At 52.9% G+C, this 14,818-nt stretch overlaps 2 long non-coding RNA genes across 2 annotated transcripts in view; one reads left to right on the forward strand and one right to left on the reverse strand.

The window, feature by feature from the left end:
* LOC140494062 (uncharacterized) overlaps positions 1-3,020 on the reverse strand; it is a 97,774-nt gene extending 94,754 nt beyond the window's left edge. The window contains exon 1 of the long non-coding RNA XR_011963901.1: positions 2,905-3,020. This is a non-coding gene — a long non-coding RNA (uncharacterized lncRNA). The remainder of the gene's footprint in view (positions 1-2,904) is intronic.
* A 128-nt stretch (positions 3,021-3,148) lies between these two features.
* The window catches only part of LOC140494061 (uncharacterized), a 160,185-nt gene continuing 148,515 nt past the window's right edge, over positions 3,149-14,818 (forward strand). Inside the window, exon 1 of the long non-coding RNA XR_011963900.1 lies at positions 3,149-3,357. This is a non-coding gene — a long non-coding RNA (uncharacterized lncRNA). The remainder of the gene's footprint in view (positions 3,358-14,818) is intronic.

Consider the following 14,818-nt stretch of genomic DNA (forward strand, 5'->3'; position numbering starts at 1 on the left):
AGTGTACCTGCTACTTCCTCCATCACCTCATTCGGTAAACTGAGATACATTTCCACCGTCTTTGGAGATTTATTGGGTTGTAAGAAGGCCAGACCACTCAGAACCATCTCTCTCTATATATATGCTCATTCATTTAATTGTATCACAGAGCATCTTCACGATTTCATACCAACCCTGTCCCAATGAGCATTGACAAAATGAATCCATTCACTGTAGCCTCTGGGTCCATGCACAAATTCTCACTGTGTTTCTGTCATTATCAATTCACCCTTAATGTCACTGTAAGGTACATTCAGAATTCTATTTCCCCTCTTAGCATTCCTCTCTCCCAGGCAATTAGCCTGTGATACGATTTGGAGGAGTGTGGGATGTCAGTCTGGATGTGGATTAGCATTGGGAAGCTCAGAAATAAGGAACACAAGACTGTGCTGAGTGTGGGGCAGTGGGATTCATTTGGGATGAGCACACAGAAGCTGAGGAATAAACCTCAGCCCTGCAGCATGAAAATATCCCTTTGATCTGGCAGGTCAGTCACACGAAACAGAAACCCCAACACTGGGAAAAGAGGGTGGTAACCAAATGGAGACGGTCTGTTTGAACACAGTCTCTGGAATCTGAACGTGGGAATCATTGCTGAGCAGGGTATGTAGGAAGCAGAGGCAGAAATGTACTGAACAATTTCAGATATTCCTCTTAGACCACAAGCTATGGGAGCAGAAATTAGGCCATTCAGCCCATCTGATAGTGTGGCACTCAATCAGTCCTGACTCTCTTACAATGCAGGTATCCCCCAGACTGATGCGCTGACAGTGTAGCACTCCCTCAGTAATGATCCTCTGTCAGTGCAGCGCTGCCTCAGTAATGATCCTCTGTCAGTGCAGCACTCCCTCAGTACTGACCCTCTGACAGTGCAGCACTGCCCCCAGATTGACCCTCTGACATTGCAGCTATTCCCCATTACTGACCCCCTGATAGCGCAGCACTCCTGCAGTAGTATCCTCTGACAGTGCAGCACTCCCTCAGTACTGACCCTCTGACAGTGCAGCACTCCCTCAGTACTGACCCTCTGACAGTGCAGCACTCCCTTGGTATTGGCCCTCTGACAGTGAGACTCCCCTCAGTACTGTTCCTATGACACTGCGGCACTCCCTCTGTACTGACCCTCTGTACTGACAGTGAGGCATTGCACGTACACTGACCCTCCCACAGTGTGGCGCACCTTCATACTGACTTTAAGATAGGCGCATCCTCTGATCATTCAATACTCCCTCAGAACTGACCCTCTGACACTGCAACAGCCCCTTGGCCCCTGACGGTGCTGCAATCCCTCAGTACTGACACTCTGACAGTGCTGCAATCCCTCAGCACTGGTCCTTTGACACTGCAGCACACCCTCAGAAATGAAATTCTGACACAATAGCATTCCCTCAGCACTGACATTTCTACAGTGCAGCACTCCCTCGGTACTGACCCTCCGATAACGTGGCATTTTCTCAGTACTGACCCTCCGACAGAGCAGAACTCCCTCAGTACTGACATTCTGATAGTGCGGCACTGCCTCAGTCCTGCACTTCTGATAGTCCAGCACTCCCTCAGTCCTGACCCTCTGTAACAACACTCCCACAGAACTGACACACTGACTGTGTAGCGCTCCCTCAGTAATGACCCTTTGAGTGTGCATCACTCTCTCAGTACTGACCCTCTGGCAATGCAGCAATCACTCAGTACTGACTGTCTGACACATAGTGTGGTGCTCCCTCAGTACTGACCCCCTCACAGTGCGGTGATCCCTCAGTACTAATCCCCTCACAGTGCGGTGATCCCTCAGGACTGACCCTCTCACATTGCGGTGATCCCTCAGTACTGACCCCCTCACAGCGCGGTGATCCCTCAGTACTGACCCCCTCACAGCGCGGTGATCCCTCAGTACTGACCCCCTCACAGCGTGGTGATCCCTCAGTACTGACCCCCTCACATCGCGGTGGTCCCTCAGTACTGACCCATTGACAGTGTAGCACTCCCGCAGTACTAACCCTCTGGCTCGGTCCTGCACCTCTGACAGTCCAGCAGTGCCTCAATACTGACCATCTGACAGTGTAGCACTCTCTCTGTACTGACCCTCTGACAGTGTAGCACTCTCTCTGTACTGACCCTCTGACAGTGTGGCACTCCCTCTGTGCTGACCCTCTGACAGTGTGGCACTCCCTCTGTGCTGACCCTCTGACAGTATGGTGCTCCCTCAGTACTGACCCTCTGTCATTTTCAACCCACCCTGAGCTTCTTCATTCCGCTGATTTGAACAGAGGTAAAGAAACAGAGTTAGTGAACATCCACCGTCACCCTGTTATAAAACTTATTTTCAAATGTGGCTTGTATGTGATTCCCACACCCTCTAATAGTTGCCTGGAAGGTGGGGGTGAGCTGTACTCTCCTGCTGCAGTCCTTGGGTGTCCCACAGTGATGTTAGGGAGGGAGCTCCAGGAGTTTGACCTGAACCATGTAAAGAGCTCTCTTACTGGAGTGTCCTTTTTAAAGTTGGGAAGTTATTATAGACCAGGAGGACCCGAGAGCTGCTGTCTTGTCAGAGAGAGAGGACTGGTGGGTCACACACCTCAGGTAAGGGGCGAGGTTGAGAAGCTGGGGCCTTCATGGTCATTTCAGACATGATAGAGATTGAACCAACAATATTGGCATCACGAACCTGTTAGCTGTGGTAACTGACCCCCCTTTGTAGCAGAGGGATTCAATCCCTTTAATAGAGCAAGCTTGAGAATTCAACACTAAAATCAATATGTCGGACGCACTAGAGACCTGAAACATCAATACAGAGATTGCTGAAGAAGCTAAACATGTCCGGCGAAATCTCTGAGGGGAGAGGGAGAAAGAGACAGAGAGAGAGTTCACCTTTCAATCCATTGATTTCTGCGGGAAAGTTCCTTCAGAACAGACCGTTTTGAGGAAGATTCACTTGGAATGCGAATTGTTCCTCTCTCTCTTCACCGTTGCTACCTGCTGACTTGTGCTGAATTTCCCCACCATCTGTTTACTTGAGAACTTCACCTGATCCAAGCGTCACTGAGTAATTCAGTCTGTGTTCAATGCCCTGAGGCTGCTTCTGCTGAAAGTTGACAAACAGGTTTAAGGCTGTGTAAGGTATTGTATTCGGAGGGCGGGCTACATGGGAGAACAGATACAGAACAAAGGCACACCGAAATGTTAGGTCTGAGCTGTTCCTTCTGAACTAACATCACAAAGTTACATTGATCAGGAACTTTGTGAAGTGCCTTTGTCAAGTGACCCTTCATCAAAATGGTCTGTTCTGAAGGAACTTTCCCGCAGAAATCACTGGATTGAAAGGTGAACTCTCTGTCTCTTTCTCCCTCTCCCTTCAGAGATGCAGCCAGACATGTTTAGCCTCTTCAGCAATCTCTATATTGATGTTTCAGGTCTCCAGCGCGTCCGTACAGATTGATTTTAGTGTTGAATTCTCAAGCTTGCTCTGTTCAAGGGATTGAACCCCTCTGCTACAAAGGGGGGTCAGTTACCACAGCTAACAAGTTCGTGATGCCAACATTGTTGGCTCAATCTCTATCATGTTTGAAATGACCATGAAGGCCCCAGCTTCTCAACCTCGCCCCTTACCTGAGGTGTGTGACCCACCAGGCCTCTCTCTCTGACAGAACAACAGCTCTCGGGTCCTCCTGGTCTATAATAACTTCCCAACTTTAAAAAAGCACTCCAGTAAGAGAGCTCTTTACATGGTTCAGGTCACAATCCCAGAGCTCCGTCCCTAACATCACTGTGGGACACCCAAGGACTGCAGCAAGAGAGTACACCCCACCCCCACCTTCCAGGCAACTATTAGAGGGTGTGGGAATCACATACAAGCCACATTTGAAAATAAGTTTTATAACAGGGTGACGGTGGATGGTCACTAACTCTGTTTCTTTACCTCTGTTCAAATCAGCGGAATGAAGAAGCTCAGGGTCAGTTGAAAATGACAATGGTATCCTTCGTAGGTTGGTGTTTATTAGAGTTTGTATCGACAGTATGAATGTTTGAGCACTTATTCAAGGGCATGCAGGTAGCTGCCAGAGGAAGTGATGGGGGCTGGGATAATTGCGTCATTTAAAAGGTATCAGGATGAGTATGTCAATAGGAAGGGTTTAGAGGGATATCAGCCAAGTGCTAGCAAATGGAATGAAATGAGATGAGAATATCTGGTTGGTATGGACAAGTTGGACAGGAGGGTTCATTTCCAAGCTGTGCATCTCTGTGACCCTGGGCCTCTGAGTAGTCTATTGCAGAGAGTTTCATCTCAGTGACTCTTGCCTCTGAATAGTCTATTGCAGAGAGTTTCATCTCAGTGACTCTGTGCCTCTGAATAGTCTATTGCAGAGAGTTTCAGCTCAGTGACTCTGTGCCTCTGAATAGTCTATTGCCGAGAGTTTCAGACAGGGTTTGGTTTGTGTGTCTCTCTCATGCTTCCTCAGAATCTGCAAACCCTATGTCTCCAAATTTCCACAAGACTCTGTGAAATAGAAAAAAAGTGGGTCAGTGCTGAGGGAGTGCTGCACTGTCGGAAGATCAACACTGAGGGAGTGCTGCACTGTCAGAGGGTCAAGACTGAGGGAGTGCTGCACTGTCAGAGGGTCAAGACTGAGGGAGTGCTGCACTGTTGGAAGGTCAACACTGAGGGAGTGCTGCACTGTCGGAAGGTCAACACTGAGGGAGTGCTGCACTGTCAGTGGGTCAGTACTGAGGGAGTGCCACACTGCCAGAGGGTCAGTACCTAGGGAGTGCTGTACTGTCAGAGGGTTAGTACTGTGGGAATGATGCACTGTAAGATGGTCAGTACTGAGGGAGTGCTGCAATGTCAGAGGGTCAGTACTGATGGAGTGCCGCACTGTGAGAGGGTCAGTACTGAGGGAGTGCTGCAGTGTCAGAGGGTCAATACTGATGGAGCGGTGCATTCTCAGAGGGTTAGTACTGAGGGAGCACTACACTGTAAGAATGTCAGAACTAAAGGAGTGCTGCACTGCCAAAGAGCTGCACTGTCAGAGGGTCAGTACTGAGGGAGTACCGCACTGTCACATGGTCGGTATGGGGGCAGAGCCACACAGTCAGATGGTCTGTACTGAGGAAGTTCTGCACTGTGTGAGCGTCAGGACTGAGGGAATGCTGCACTGTCAGAGGGTCAGTACTGAGGGAGTGCTGCACGGTCAGAGAGTCAATACTGAGGGAGTGCTGCACTGTCAGAGAGTCAGTACAGTGGGAGTGCTGCACTGTCAGAGGGTCAATACTGAGGGAGTGCTGCACTGTCAGAGGGTCAGTACTGAGGGAGTGCTGCACTGTCAGAGGATCAGTACTGACGGAGTGCTGCACTGTCAGAGGGTCAGTACTGAGGGAGTGCTGCACTGTCAGAGGATCAGTACTGACGGAGTGCTGCACTGTCAGAGGATCAGTACTGACGGAGTGCTGCACTGTCAGAGGGTCAGTACTGAGGGAGTGCTGCACTGTCAGAGGGTCAGTACTGAGGGAGTGCTGCACTGTCAGAGGGTCAGTACTGAGGGACCGCTGCACTGTCAGAGGGTCAGTACTGAGGGAGTGCTGCACGGTCAGAGGGTCAGTACTGAGGGAGTGCTGCACTCTCAGAGGGTCAATACTGAGGGAGTGCTGCACTGTCAGAGAGTCAGTAATGAGGGAGTGCTGCACTGTCAGAGGATCAGTACTGAGGGAGTGCTGCACTGTCGGAGGGTCAGTACTGAGGGAGTGCTGCACTGTCGGAGGGTCAGTGTGGAGGGAGTGCAGCATTGTTAGAGGGTCAGTGTGGAGTGGTTGCAGCATTGTCAGAGGGTCAGTGTGGAGGGAGTGCAGCATTGACAGAGGGTCAGTGTGGAGGGAGTGCAGCATTGTCAGAGGATCAGTGTGGAGGATGTGCAGCATTGTCAGAGGATCAGTATGGAGGGGGTGCAGCATTGTCAGAGGATCAGTGTGGAGGGAGTGCAGCATTGTCAGAGGATCAGTGTGGAGGGGGTGCAGCATTGTCAGAGGATCAGTGTGGAGGGAGTGCAGCATTGTCAGAGGATCAGTATGGAGGGGGTGCAGCATTGTCAGAGAGTCAGTGTGGAGCCAGTGCAGCATTGACAGAGGATCAGTGTGTAGGGTTTGCAGCATTATCAGAGGATCAGTGTGGAGGGAGTGCATCATTGTCAGAGGGTCAGTGTGGGGGGAGTGCAGCATTGTGAGAGGATCAGTGTGGAGGGAGTGCAGCATTGTCAGAGAGTCAGGACGGAGGGAGTGCTGCACTGTCGGAGGGTCAGTACTGAGTGAGCACCACACTGTCAGAGGGTCAGTCCAGACGGCAAGCCTCCCTATCAGAGGATCTGCACTGAGAGAGCACTACAGCATCAGAGGGTCAGTACTGAGGGAGTGCCTCATTGTCTGAGGGTCAGTACTGAGGGAGCGCTGCACTGTCAGACGGTCAGTACTGAGGGAGTGCTGCACTGTCAGAGGGTCAGTACTGAGGGAGCGCTGCACTGTCAGAAGGTCAGTACTGAGGGAGTGCTGCACTGTCAGAGGGTCAGTACTGAGGGAGTGCTGCACTGTCAGAAGGTCAGTACTGAGGGAGTGTTGCACTGTCAGAGGGTTAGTACAGAGAGAGTGCTACACTGTCAGATAGACTGTACCCTGAGGCACTGCTGGACTGTCAGAGGTGCAGGACCGAGGCAGAGGGTCAGTACTGAGAGAGTGCTACCCCGTCAATGAGTCAGTTCTGATGCAGTGCTGAACTGTCAGAGAGTCAGTTATGATGGAGTGCTGTACTGTCAGAGGTTTTGGCCTGAGATTGGGCCACACTGTCAGAGGGTCAATATAGGGCCACTTCCACAGTCAGAAGGTCAGTACTGAGGGAGTGCTACACTGTCAGAGGGTCAGTACTGAGGGAGTGCTGGACTGTCAGATAGACAGTACTGAGGCACTGCTGGACTGTCAGAGGTGCACGACCAAGGCAATGGGTCAGTACTGAGGGAGTGCTATATTGTCAATGAGTCAGTACTGAGGGAGTGCTGCAATGTCAGAGGTTTTGTCCTGAGATTGGGGCACACTGTCGGAGGGTCAGTATAGGGCAACTTCCACACTGTCAGAGAGTCAGTACTGAGGGAGTGCATCACTATCAGAGGATCAGTGTGGAGGGAGTGCAGGATTGCTAGAGGGTCAGTGTGGAGGGGGTGCAGCATTGTCAGAGGGACAGTGTGGAGGGAGTGCAGCATTGTCAGAGGGTCAGTGTGGAGGGAGTGCAGCATTGTCAGAGGGACAGTGTGGAGGGGGTGCAGCATTGTCAGAGGGTCAGTGTGGTGGGAATGCAGCATTGTCAGAGGGTCAGTGAGGAGGGAGTGCAGAATTATCAGAGGATCAGTGTGGAGGGAGTGCAGCATTGTCAGAGGATCAGTGTGGAGGGGGTGCAGCATTGTCAGAGGATCAGAGTGGTGGGAATGCAGCATTGTCAGAGGCTCAGTATGGAGGGAGTGCAACATTGTCAGAGGGTCAGTGTGGAGGGAGTGCAGCATTGTCAGAGGGTCAGTGAGGAGGGAGTGCAGCATTGTCGGAGGGTCAGTGTGGAGGGGGTGCAGCATTGTCAGAGGGTCAGTGTGGAGGGAGTGCAGCATTGTCAGAGAGTCAGTGTGGAGGGAGTTCAGCATTGTCAGAGGGTCAGTGTGGGGGGAGTGCAGCAATGTGAGAGGATCAGTGTGGAGGGAGTGCAGCATTGTCAGAGAGTCAGGACGGAGTGAGTGCAGCATTGTCAGAGGGTCAGTGTGGGGGGAGTGCAGCAATGTGAGAGGATCAGTGTGGAGGGAGTGCAGCATTGTCAGAGAGTCAGGACGGAGTGAGTGCAGCATTGTCAGAGGGTCAGTGTGGAGGGTGTGCACCATTGTCAGAGGGTCAGTGTGGAGGGAGTGCAGCATTGTCAGAGAGTCAGTGTGGAGGGAGTTCAGCATTGTCAGAGGGTCAGTGTGGGGGGAGTGCAGCAATGTGAGAGGATCAGTGTGGAGGGAGTGCAGCATTGTCAGAGAGTCAGGACGCAGTGAGTGCAGCATTGTCAGAGGGTCAGTGTGGAGGGTGTGCACCATTGTCAGAGGATCAGTGTGGAGGGAGTGCATCATTGTCAGAGCGCCAGTGTGGGAGGAGTGCAGCATTGTCAGAGGATCAGTGTGGAGGAAGTGCAGCATTGTCAGAGGATAAGTGTGGAGGGAGAGCTGCATTGTCAGAGAGTCAGGACGGAGGGAGTGCAGCATTGTCAGAGGGTCAGTGTGGAGTGGTTGCAGCATTGTCAGAGGGTCAGTGTGGAGGGAGTGCAGCATTGTCAGAGAGTCAGTGTGGAGGGAGTGCAGCATTGTCAGAGGATCAGTATGGAGGGAGTGCAGCATTGTCAGAGGATCAGTGTGGAGCCAGTGCAGCATTGTCTGAGAGTCAGGACGGAGGGAGTGCAGCATTGTCAGAGGGTCAGTGTGGAGGGTGTGCATATTGTCAGAGGATCAGTGTGGAGGGAGTGCATCATTGTCAGAGCGTCAGTGTGGAGGAAGTGCAGCATTGTCAGAGGGTCAGTGTGGAGGGAGTGCAGCATTGTCAGAGGGTCAGTGTGGGGGGAGTGCAGCATTGTGAGAGGATCAGTGTGGAGGGAGTGCAGCATTGTCAGAGAGTCAGGACGGAGGTAGTGCAGCATTGTCAGAGGATCAGTGTGGAGGGAGTGCAGCATTGTAAGAGAGTCAGTGTGGAGGGAGTGCAGCATTGTCAGAGGGTCAGTGTGGAGGGGGTGCAGCATTGTCAGAGGGTCAGTGTGGAGGGAGTGCAGCATTGTCAGAGAGTCAGTGTGGAGGGATTCAGCATTGTCAGAGGGTCAGTGTGGAGGGGGTGCAGCATTGTCAGAGGGTCAGTGTGGAGGGAGTGCAGCATTGTCAGAGAGTCAGGACGGAGTGAGTGCAGCATTGTCAGAGGGTCAGTGTGGAGGGTGTGCACCATTGTCAGAGGGTCAGTGTGGAGGGAGTGCAGCATTGTCAGAGAGTCAGTGTGGAGGGAGTTCAGCATTGTCAGAGGGTCAGTGTGGGGGGAGTGCAGCATTGTCAGAGGGTCAGTGTGGAGGGATTGCAGCATTGTCAGAGAGTCAGGACGGAGTGAGTGCAGCATTGTCAGAGGGTCAGTGTGGAGGGTATGCACCATTGTCAGAGGATCAGTGTGGAGGGAGTGCATCATTGTCAGAGCGTCAGTGTGGGAGGAGTGCAGCATTGTCAGAGGATCAGTGTGGAGGAAGTGCAGCATTGTCAGAGGATCAGTGAGGAGGGAGAGCAGCATTGTTAGAGGGTCAGTGTGGAGTGGTTGCAGCATTGTCAGAGGGTCAGTGTGGAGGGAGTGCAGCATTGTCAGAGGATCAGTATGGAGGGAGTGCAGCATTGTCAGAGGGTCAGTGTGGAGGGAGTGCAGCATTGTCAGAGGGTCAGTGTGGGGGGAGTGCAGCATTGTGAGAGGATCAGTGTGGAGGGAGTGCAGCATTGTCAGAGAGTCAGGACGGAGGTAGTGCAGCATTGTCAGAGGATCAGTGTGGAGGGAGTGCAGCATTGTCAGAGAGTCAGTGTGGAGGGAGTGCAGCATTGTCAGAGGGTCAGTCAGGAGGGAGTGCAGAATTATCACAGGATCAGAGTGGAGTGGGTGCAGCATTGTCTGAGGATCAGTATGGAGAGAGTGCAGCATTGTCAGAGGATCAGAGTGGTCGGAATGCAGCATTGTCAGAGGCTCAGTATGGAGGGAGTGCAGCATTGTCAGAGGACCAGTATGGAGGGAGTGCAGCATTGTCAGAGGGTCAGTGTGGAGGGAGTGCAGCATTGACAGAGGGTCAGTGTGGAAGGAGTGCAGCATTGTCAGAGGATCAGTGTGGAGGAAGTGCAGCATTGTCAGAGAGTCAGGACGGAGGGAGTGCAGCATTGTCAGAGGATCAGTGTGGAGGGAGAGCAGCATTGTTAGATGGTCAGTGTGGAGGGGTTGCAGCATTGTCAGAGGGTCAGTGTGGAGGGAGTGCAGCATTGTCAGAGGGTCAGTGTGGAGGGAGTGCAGCATTGTCAGAGAGTCAGTGTGGAGGGAGAGCAGCATTGTCAGAGGGTCAGTGTGGAGGGAGTGCAGCATTGTCAGAGGGTCAGTATGGAGGGAGTGCAGCATTGTCAGAGGGTCAGTGAGGAGGGAGTGCAGCATTGTCAGAGGATCAGTGTGGAGGGGGTGCAGCATTGTCAGAGGATCAGTGTGGAGGGAGTGCATCATTGTCAGAGGGTCAGTGTGGAGGGGGTGCAGCATTGTCAGAGGATCAGTGTGGAGGGAGTGCATCATTGTCAGAGAGTCAGTGTGGAGGGAGTGCAGCATTGTCAGAGGGTCAGTGTGGAGGGAGTGCATCATTGTCAGAGGGTCAGTGTGGAAGGAGTGCAGCATTGTCAGAGGGTCAGTGTGGAGGGAGTGCATCATTGTCAGAGGGTCAGTGTGGAAGGAGTGCAGCATTATCAGAGGATCAGTGTGAAGGGAGTGCAGCATTGTCAGAGGGTCAGTGTGGAGGGAGTGCAGCATTGTCAGAGCGTCAGTGTTGGGGGAGTGCAGCATTGTCAGAGGATCTGTGTGGAGGGAGTGCTGCATTGTCAGAGAGTCAGGACGGAGGGAGTGCAGCATTGTCAGAGGATCAGTGTGGAGGGAGTGCAACATTGTTAGAGGGTCAGTGTGAAGGGGTTGCAGCATTGTCAGAGAGTCAGTGTGGAGGGAGTGCAGCATTGTCAGAGAGTCAGTGTGGAGGGAGTGCAGCATTGTCAGAGGGTCAGTGGGGAGGGAGTGCAGCATTGTTAGAGAGTCAGTGTGGAGGGAGTGCAGCATTGTCAGAGGGTCAGTGTGGAGGGAGTGCAGCATTGTTAGAGAGTCAGTGTGGAGGGAGTGCAGCATTTTCAGAGGGTCAGTGAGGAGGGAGTGCAGCATTGTCAGAGGGTCAGTGTGGAGGGGGTACAGCATTGTCAGAGAGTCAGTGTGGAGGGAGTGCAGCATTGTCAGAGGGTCAGTGAGGAGGGAGTGCAGCATTGTCAGAGGGTCAGTGAGGAGGGAGTGCAGCATTGTCAGAGGGTCAGTGAGGAGGGAGTGCAGAATTATCACAGGATCAGTGTGGAGTTGGTGCAGCATTGTCTGAGGATCAGAGTGGAGGGCGTGCAGCATTTTCAGAGGATCTGAGTGGTCGGAATGCAGCATTGTCAGAGGCTCAGTATGGAGGGAGTGCAGCATTGTCAGAGGGTCAGTGTGGAGGAAGTGCAGCATTGTCAGAGGGACAGTGTGGAGGGAGTGCATCACTATCAGAGGATCAGTGTGGAGGGAGTGCAGCATTGTCAGAGGGTCAGTGTGGAGGGAGTGCAGCATTGTCAGAGGGTCAGTGTGGGGGGAGTGCAGCATTGTCAGAGGATCAGTGTGGTGACAGTGCAGCATTGTCAGAGGGTCAGTATGGAGGGAGTGCAGCATTGTCAAAGGATCAGTGTGGAGGGAGTGCAGCATTCTCAGAGGGTCAGTGTGGAGGGAGTGCAGCATTGTCAGAGGATCAGTGTGGAGGGAGTGCAGCACTGTCAGAGGATCAGTATGGAGGAAGTGCAGCATTGTCAGAGGGTCAGTGTGGAGGAAGTGCAGAATTGCCAAAGGATCAGTGTGGAGGGAGTGCAGCATTATCAGAGGATCAGTGTGGAGGGAGTGCAGCATTGTCAGTGGATCAGTGTGGAGGGGGTGCAGCATTATCAGAGGATCAATATGCAGCGGGTGCAGCATTGTCAGAGAATCAGTTTGGAGGGAGTGCAGCATTGTCAGAGAGTCAGTATGGAGGGAGTGCAACATTGTCAGAGGGTCAGTATGGAGGGAGTGCAGAATTATCAGAGGATCAGTGTGTAGTGGGTGCAGCATTGTCAGAGGGTCAGTATGGAGGGAGTGCAGCATTGTCAGAGGGTCAGTATGGAGTGCGTGCAGCATTGTCAGTGGATCAGTGTGGAGGGAGTGCAGCATTGTCAGAGGGTCAGTGTGGAGGGAGTGCAGCACTGTCTGAGGATCAGTATGGAGGAAGTGCCGCATTGTCAGAGGATCAGTGAGCAGGGAGTGCAGCATTGTCAGAGCGTCAGTGTTGGGGGAGTGCAGCATTGTCAGAGGATCAGTGTGGAGGGAGTGCAACATTGTTAGAGGGTCAGTGTGAAGGGGTTGCAGCATTGTCAGAGGGTCAGTGTGGAGGGAGTGCAGCATTGTCAGAGGGTCAGTGAGGAGGGAGTGCAGCATTGTTAGAGAGTCAGTGTGGAGGGAGTGCAGCATTGTCAGAGGGTCAGTGTGGAGGGAGTGCAGCATTGTTAGAGAGTCAGTGTGGAGGGAGTGCAGCATTGTCAGAGGGTCAGTGAGGAGGGGGTGCAGCATTGTCAGAGGGTCAGTGTGGAGGGGGTACAGCATTGTCAGAGAGTCAGTGTGGAGGGAGTGCAGCATTGTCAGAGGGTCAGTGAGGAGGGAGTGCAGCATTGTCAGAGGGTCAGTGAGGAGGGAGTGCAGCATTGTCAGAGGGTCAGTGAGGAGGGAGTGCAGAATTATCACAGGATCAGTGTGGAGTTGGTGCAGCATTGTCTGAGGATCAGAGTGGAGGGCGTGCAGCATTTTCAGAGGATCTGAGTGGTCGGAATGCAGCATTGTCAGAGGCTCAGTATGGAGGGAGTGCAGCATTGTCAGAGGGTCAGTGTGGAGTGAGTGCAGCATTGTCAGAGGGTCAGTGTGGAGGGAGTGCAGCATTGTCAGAGAGTCAGTGTGGAGGGAGAGCAGCATTGTCAGAGGGTCAGTGTGGAGGGAGTGCAGCATTGTCAGAGGGTCAGTATGGAGGGAGTCCAGCATTGTCAAAGGGTCAGTGAGGAGGGAGTGCAGCATTGTCAGAGGGTCAGTGTGGAGGGAGTGCAGCATTTTCAGAGAATCAGTATGGAGGGGGTGCAGCATTGTCAGAGAGTCAGTGTGGAGGGAGTGCATCATTGTCGGAGGGTCAGTGTGGAAGGAGTGCAGCATTGTCAGAGGGTCAGTGTGGAGGGAGTGCATCATTGTCAGAGGGTCAGTGTGGAAGGAGTGCAGCATTATCAGAGGATCAGTGTGAAGGGAGTGCAGCATTGTCAGAGGGTCAGTGTGGAGGGAGTGCAGCATTGTCAGAGCGTCAGTGTTGGGGGAGTGCAGCATTGTCAGAGGATCTGTGTGGAGGGAGTGCTGCATTGTCAGAGAGTCAGGACGGAGGGAGTGCAGCATTGTCAGAGGATCAGTGTGGAGGGAGTGCAACATTGTTAGAGGGTCAGTGTGAAGGGGTTGCAGCATTGTCAGAGGGTCAGTGTGGAGGGAGTGCAGCATTGTCAGAGAGTCAGTGTGGAGGGAGTGCAGCATTGTCAGAGGGTCAGTGAGGAGGGAGTGCAGCATTGTTAGAGAGTCAGTGTGGAGGGAGTGCAGCATTGTCAGAGGGTCAGTGTGGAGGGAGTGCAGCATTGTTAGAGAGTCAGTGTGGAGGGAGTGCAGCATTTTCAGAGGGTCAGTGAGGAGGGAGTGCAGCATTGTCAGAGGGTCAGTGTGGAGGGGGTACAGCATTGTCAGAGAGTCAGTGTGGAGGGAGTGCAGCATTGTCAGAGGGTCAGTGAGGAGGGAGTGCAGCATTGTCAGAGGGTCAGTGAGGAGGGAGTGCAGCATTGTCAGAGGGTCAGTGAGGAGGGAGTGCAGAATTATCACAGGATCAGTGTGGAGTTGGTGCAGCATTGTCTGAGGATCAGAGTGGAGGGCGTGCAGCATTTTCAGAGGATCTGAGTGGTCGGAATGCAGCATTGTCAGAGGCTCAGTATGGAGGGAGTGCAGCATTGTCAGAGGGTCAGTGTGGAGTGAGTGCAGCATTGTCAGACGGTCAGTGTGGAGTGAGTGCAGCATTGTCAGAGGGTCAGTGTGGAAGGAGTGCAGCATTGTCAGAGGGTCAGTGTGGAGGAAGTGCAGCATTGTCAGAGGGACAGTGTGGAGGGAGTGCATCACTATCAGAGGATCAGTGTGGAGGGAGTGCAGCATTGTCAGAGGGTCAGTGTGGAGGGAGTGCAGCATTGTCAGAGGGTCAGTGTGGGGGGAGTGCAGCATTGTCAGAGGATCAGTATGGAGGGGGTGCAGCATTGTCAGAGGGTCAGTGTGGAGGAAGTGCAGAATTGCCAAAGGATCAGTGTGGAGGGAGTGCAGCATTATCAGAGGATCAGTGTGGAGGGAGTGCAGCATTGTCAGTGGATCAGTGTGGAGGGGGTGCAGCATTATCAGAGGATCAATATGCAGCGGGTGCAGCATTGTCAGAGAATCAGTTTGGAGGGAGTGCAGCATTGTCAGAGAGTCAGTATGGAGGGAGTGCAACATTGTCAGAGGGTCAGTGTGGAGGGAGTGCAGAATTATCAGAGGATCAGTGTGTAGTGGGTGCAGCATTGTCAGAGGGTCAGTATGGAGGGAGTGCAGCATTGTCAGAGGGTCAGTATGGAGTGCGTGCAGCATTGTCAGTGGATCAGTGTGGAGGGAGTGCAGCATTGTCAGAGGGTCAGTGTGGAGGGAGTGCAGCACTGTCTGAGGATCAGTATGGAGGAAGTGCCGCATTGTCAGAGGATCAGTGAGCAGGGAGTGCAGCATTGTCAGAGCGTCAGTGTTGGGGGAGTGCAGCATTGTCAGAGGATCAGTGTGGAGGGAGTGCAACATTGTTAGAGGGTCAGTGTGAAGGGGTTGCAGCATTGTCAGAGGGTCAGTGTGGAGGGAG

The sequence above is a fragment of the Chiloscyllium punctatum genome, chromosome 23 (assembly GCF_047496795.1).
Source record: "Chiloscyllium punctatum isolate Juve2018m chromosome 23, sChiPun1.3, whole genome shotgun sequence".
Lineage (NCBI taxonomy): Eukaryota > Metazoa > Chordata > Chondrichthyes > Orectolobiformes > Hemiscylliidae > Chiloscyllium > Chiloscyllium punctatum.